We start from the raw sequence: 6045 nt of genomic DNA, 5'->3' as shown, positions 1-6045 counted from the left end.
AGGATTTTAATTCGGGGGGGGGGGGGGGGTTCAACTTAAAAAAAAATATTCATATAATCTCATGTGTAGAAAATTTTATTTATGCATAGGTATGTATACAATATTTTTATACCCACCACCGTAGAATGGTGACGGGGGTATAATAAGTTTGCCATTCCGTTTGTAACACATCGAAATATCGATTTCCGACTATATAAAGTATATATATTCTTGATCAGGGAGAAATTCTAAGACGATATAACGATGTCCGTCTGTCTGTTGTAATCACGCTACAGTCTTCAATAATGAAGCAATCATACTGAAATTTTGCACAAACTCGTCTTTTGTCTGCAGGCAGGTCAAGTTCGAAGATGGGCTATATCGGTCCAGGTTTTGATATAGTCCCCATATAAACCGACCTCCCGATTTGGGGTCTTTGGCTTATAGAAATCGTAGTTTTTATCCAATTTGCCTGAAATTTGAAACCTATAAGTATTTTATGACCATAAAGAGGTGTGCCAAAAATTGTGATTATCAGTCCATGTTTTGGTATAGCCCCCATATAGACCGATTTCCCGATTTTACTTCTTGGGCTTATAGAAACCGCAGTTTTTATTCAATTTACCTGAAATTGGAAATCTAGAGGTATTGTAGGACCACAAATACGTGTGCCAAAAATTGTGAGTATCGATATATATTTTGGTATAGCCCCCATATAGACCGATCTCCCGATTTTATTTCTTGGGCTTATAGAAACCGCAGTTTTTATACAATTTACCTGAAATTGGAAATCTAGAGGTATTGTAGGACCACAAATACGTGTGCCAAAAATTGTGAGTATCGGTCCATGTTTTGGTATGATCCCCATATAAAACGACCTCCCGATTTGGGGTCTTGGGCTTATAGAAACCGTAGTTTTTATCCAATTTGTCTGAAATTGGAAATCTGGAGGTATTTTAGGACCATAAAGAGGTGTGCCGAAAATGGTGAGTATCGGTCCATATTTTGGTATAGCCCCCATATAGACCGATTTCAAGATTTTACTTCTTGGGCTTCTAGAATCCGAAGTTTTTATCCTATTTGCCTGAAATTGGAAATCTAGAGGTATTTTCGGGTCATAAAGAGGTGTGCCGAAAACGGTGAGTATCGGTCCATATTTTAGTATAGCCCCATAAGAACGATCTCCCGATTTAACTCCTTGGGTTTCTAGAAACCGTAGTTTTTATCTGATTTACCTTAAATTGTAAATATTCTGGTATTTTAGGCTCACAAAAACGTGTATCGGACAAAGTTTTTATCGATCCATTTGGTAATGCCTCCATATAGACCGACTTTACTTCTTGAGGGTGTAGAAGGCGCACTGATCATGAAAATTGCTTGAAACCCCATGTAAAATTTCCAGATTTTACTTCTACAGATTTAAGATTTCAAATCAAGACTTTATTTTATAATTTTCTTGCACACTTACAAGAGATGTTAATGATTCCTCTAAAACTCCAACAAAAATGGTTCTTATAAATCCAGAATCTGATATAGTCCTCATAGGTGAAATCTTTAAATTTATCTTCGGGAATATCCTCAAGTCCTCAAGCCCTCCTGAAATTTCAAAGGAAACCCTAATATTTGGTTCATGGTGGTGAGTATTTAAGATTCGTCCCGACCGAACTTAGTGCTGTATATACTTGTTACACCCAGAAAAAAGTGACCCCTTCTTTAAGTTAAAATGAACTTACTGTGAAGAAAGTTGAACTTCGTATAGCGCCAAAGACATTTTTATTTGTTTGAACGATGTGATTTTCGTAGAAATTAGGTATAATGCATTCCATATATTAGTTAACATTTTCCTATATTTATTTACCACTATGCTACAGAATGAAAAAAATTAACTGATTTGAATTCATATATGGAATGAGTTTATTGAAATTTTTTCATTCATTTGGACAAATCTTACATATTTGTGGTAAAACTTTTACTTCATAATTAGAACTGCTTACCTTCGTTTTTAAATACAATTTTATTTATTTATATAAGCAATTTTATCTTCAATAAAAGACATGTTTTATTAATATATTGAATATATTTATTAAGAATCAACAGCATCGACTGGCCTTAAAATATTAGTTTATTATTCCACTATTTCCAATTTCCATGTAATGTCATCAACTGCAAAACGCATTTTTTCTTCTTGTACCTTTCACTTTTAATAAGTTGCTGCGTAACGATTTTGTCCTCCTTTTACAATTTCGATACCTACAAATATAAAAAAATCATAAACATTTTTGTTGCAAAAGGCTAGCGTCACTGAATATTACCTGATAATTGAAGATTCCAAAATGAAGACAAATGAAAGGGTTGTTATTCTGCTGGTATTTTCTTTCTTTATACACTATCACGAACATTGATAGATTTATTTAAAAAAACGAAAATTTTTCTCACTAATTTAAAATAACAAATATTTTATATATTTTATTTGTTACTTATTATATTATTTTACCATATTATTTTTTAACAATCTCTCCGTATACCACAACAACGCGATTCCAACTAAAAAAACAACCCACGCGCAAACATATCGATTACACCCACGCGCAAACACATCGATTACGATGACAGGTATCGATTACAGGTAGACAATAGAAATATAGGAAAATTTCATATATTCTAACAAGTGTGTTTCCTTAAGATTTGAAAGGATTGCATACTTCTTAGTACGAATGAACTAAAATATGTTTCTATGCCAAGTGTTGTTCGTATGTATGAAAAACTTTCTACTATAAAGGAAGTCGCAATTATCATTTTATAAGAAATTTTACTAATTTTGAGGAAACTTGGTTTTAGTTCAGATTTTGTTTATTTTTACGAATGCTTTGTTATCGGTGAATAAAATTTTCTTGTTCAGTAGTAAATTCTTATACCCAGCGAAGAAAACAGTATTAGTAAAATTCCATGCCTTATTCTAGTTAATGAACTATTCCTAACTGCTTACAGTTTAGGATTTTTTTACTGAAACGAGTAAATTTTATTATTTCTCACAAAAATTTACCTTAATGGAAATAAAATGGATAAACTATATTGATGAAGAATTTTTCCTTTAGTTTCGAAGGCACTTTTTTCTGGGTGTATAATATTAAATTGAGCCGACGGGCTTTTTGGGCAGCAAATAAATCAATGACTTCTTCAGTCGGCACATTTATTCGGCGATGAAACGACATTAATGCCAATCTCGCTAGTCGAATTTCTAAGATACGTCTTTAATCTCTTCATTGTTGAAAATGAACGTTCGGATGAGCACGTAGTAACTGCAGGGATGGAAAATGCAGTACTATAGTACTTTTTTCAAACCTTTTTCACCCCGGTCAGTACCGTAGTACCCCCGCGAATGATTTAGTACCTTTTGTGTAGACATTTTTGAGTCGATATCAGATTTATGGTACAATAGCTTTGACAAAATATTTTAATATTTTGAGAAAGTCTTTATCAACCTTATTTGCTAATAGTCTTTTACAAATATGGCAAAACAGACATGTTCATGTGGGAAGAAAATCTCGATTTTGTAAAAGACATAGTCAAAAACAGGATTTTATTGACCTTCAAGAAAGTTTTAGTCGAAAAAAGAATGCGATTCTATATTATCGATTTTTTATTTTGGTAGAAAATGTTGTCAACATTTTATTTCTATATAGAATTTTTGCAAAATTTTATTTTTATAGAAAATTTTGTCAAAACTTTATTTCAATTGAAAATTTTGTAAAAATTTTATTTCTATAGGAAATTTTTGCAAAATTTTATTTCTATAGAAAATTTTGTTAAAATTTTATTTTCTTTAAAATTCAGTCTCTTGACAATAATCTTCCAGTGAAATTTTTGTTGAAATTTAGTAAAAAGTAGCTTTCCGCTCAAAAAATACCTTTCTTGTACTTTCTTAAAAATTGTATTTTCCATCCCTGAGTAACTGGCAAAGTGACCAAAATTTTTAAAAGAATATGCACGTTTGGAAATATCTCTTTATTGCTTCCATCGCTGAATTAGGCATGTTCTTTTCGCAGGTTTTGCGCCATTTCATTTACACATGTGTGTTTGGCTGTTTCGTTGTTGTTGCTATGACCAAACAGAGCGAGTCATGTTCACAAAAAGAACAACAAACACACATAAAAAGCAGAAATACATTTTCCAAAAATGAAATTTGTGGTGCGAGAACAAAAACAATTTGGTTTTTTTTCGACCGTCGTTTGACGGGCTTTCACCCAGAAAAAAGTGCCTTCGAAACTAAAGGAAACAATTTTCATCAATATAGTTTATCCATTTTATTTCCATTAAGGTAAATTTTTGTGAAAAATAATAAAATTTACTCGTTTCAGTAAAAAAATCCTAAACTTTAAGCAGTTAGGAATAGTTCATTAACTAGAATAAGGCATGGAATTTTACTCATACTATTTTCTTCGCTGGGTATAAGAATTTACTACTGAAAAAGAAAATTTTATTCACCGATAACAAAGCATTCGTAAAAATAAACAAAAACCGAACTAAAACCAAGTTTCCTCAAAATTAGTAAAATTTCTTATAAAATGATAATTGCGACTTCCTTTATAATAGAAAGTTTTTCATACATACGAACAACACTTGGCATAGAAAAATATTTTAGTTCATTCGTACTAAGAAGTATGCAATCCTTTTAAAACTTAAGGAAACACACTTGTTAGAATATAGGAAATTTTCCTAAATTTCTATTGTCTACCTGTAATCGATACCTGTCATCGTAATCGATGTGTTTGCGCGTGGGTGTAATCGATATATTTGCGCGTCGGTTGTTTTTTTAGTTGGAATCGCGTTGTTTTGGTATACGGAGAGATTGTTAAAAAATAATATGGTAAAATAATATAATAAATAACAAATAAAATATATAAAATATTTGTTATTTTAAATTAGTGAGAAAAATTTTCGTTTTTTTAAATAAATCTATCAATGTTCGTGATAGTGTATAAAGAAAGAGAACACCAGCAGAATAACAACCCTTTCATTTGTCTTCATTTTGGAATCTTCAATTATCAGGTAATATTCAGTGACGCTAACCTTTTGCAACAAAAATGTTTTATGATTTTTTATATTTGTAGGTATTGAAATTGTAAAAGGAGGACAAAATCGTTAGGCAGCAACTTATTAAAAGTGAAAAGTACAAGAAGAAGAAAAAGTGCGTTTTACAGTTGATAATATCACACGGAAATTGGAAATAGTGGAATAATAAACTAATATTTCAAAGAGATTCGATGCTGTTGATTCTTAATAAATATATTCATTATATTAATAAAACATGTCTTTAATTGAAGATAAAATTGCTTATAGAAATAAATAAAATTGTATTTAAAAACGAAGGTAAGCAGTTCTAATTATGAAGTAAAAGTTTTACCCAAGGCATATTAAAGAGGTAAAGTCATGCAATCAGGTGACTAATATCGACATTCATCTTGTCAAAGGCTTTGTTTACGTTTAGTACATCCTCAAAAAAAATCGCTTCCTTAACATATGTTCCAAACATATTTTGCAGGAAGCACATATATTATTGCATACTGCCGAAACATTAATATGTTTGTTTTATGTGAACATATTATATGTTTGGAAGCATTTTGAGCCAAAAATATTATATGCTTGGAAGAATTTTTCCCAAAGACGATTGTGCTCATTCCCTAACATACTCGTAATTTTCACTTCCACGAAATTTTATAGTTATTGGCACCTTTTTCTGTAATACAAATAATGTTGAAGAAATTATTCACTTTTATAAATTTTTAAATTTTTACCTTTCGCCGCACGGAGAATCGAACCGAGGACCATACAGTTTATAAGCCAACACACTATCCACTGGGCTACGTAGCTGTTATAGTCACCAGTAGATAATTATCGTTTTAAGTTACATTTATATAGCATAGTTTGCAGCGCCCACGAGCCCATGCAAACATAACATTATTTAACAGAAACATACATTTGTTTGCCACGTGGAGCAGTGGTTAGCATGTCTGCCTTGCATGCAAAGGGTCGTGGGTTCAACCCCTGCTCCGACCGAGCATTTTT

The 6045-nt window shown here is 31.5% G+C and overlaps 1 long non-coding RNA gene across 1 annotated transcript; it reads right to left on the bottom strand.

Moving 5' to 3' along the window:
* Positions 1 to 2036: 2036 nt before the first annotated feature.
* Positions 2037 to 2496, bottom strand: LOC142232749 (uncharacterized). The gene is made up of 2 exons (XR_012721192.1): positions 2292 to 2496; positions 2037 to 2229 (listed from the first exon to the last, which is right to left on the bottom strand). It is a non-coding gene; the product is annotated as an uncharacterized LOC142232749 (long non-coding RNA).
* Positions 2497 to 6045: the final 3549 nt, after the last annotated feature.

This window comes from Haematobia irritans, chromosome 4, assembly GCF_050003625.1.
Source record: "Haematobia irritans isolate KBUSLIRL chromosome 4, ASM5000362v1, whole genome shotgun sequence".
Classification (NCBI taxonomy): Eukaryota; Metazoa; Arthropoda; class Insecta; order Diptera; family Muscidae; genus Haematobia; species Haematobia irritans.
Note: the sequence above shows the minus strand (reverse complement) of the source record. Positions and strands in the feature narration are given on the sequence as shown.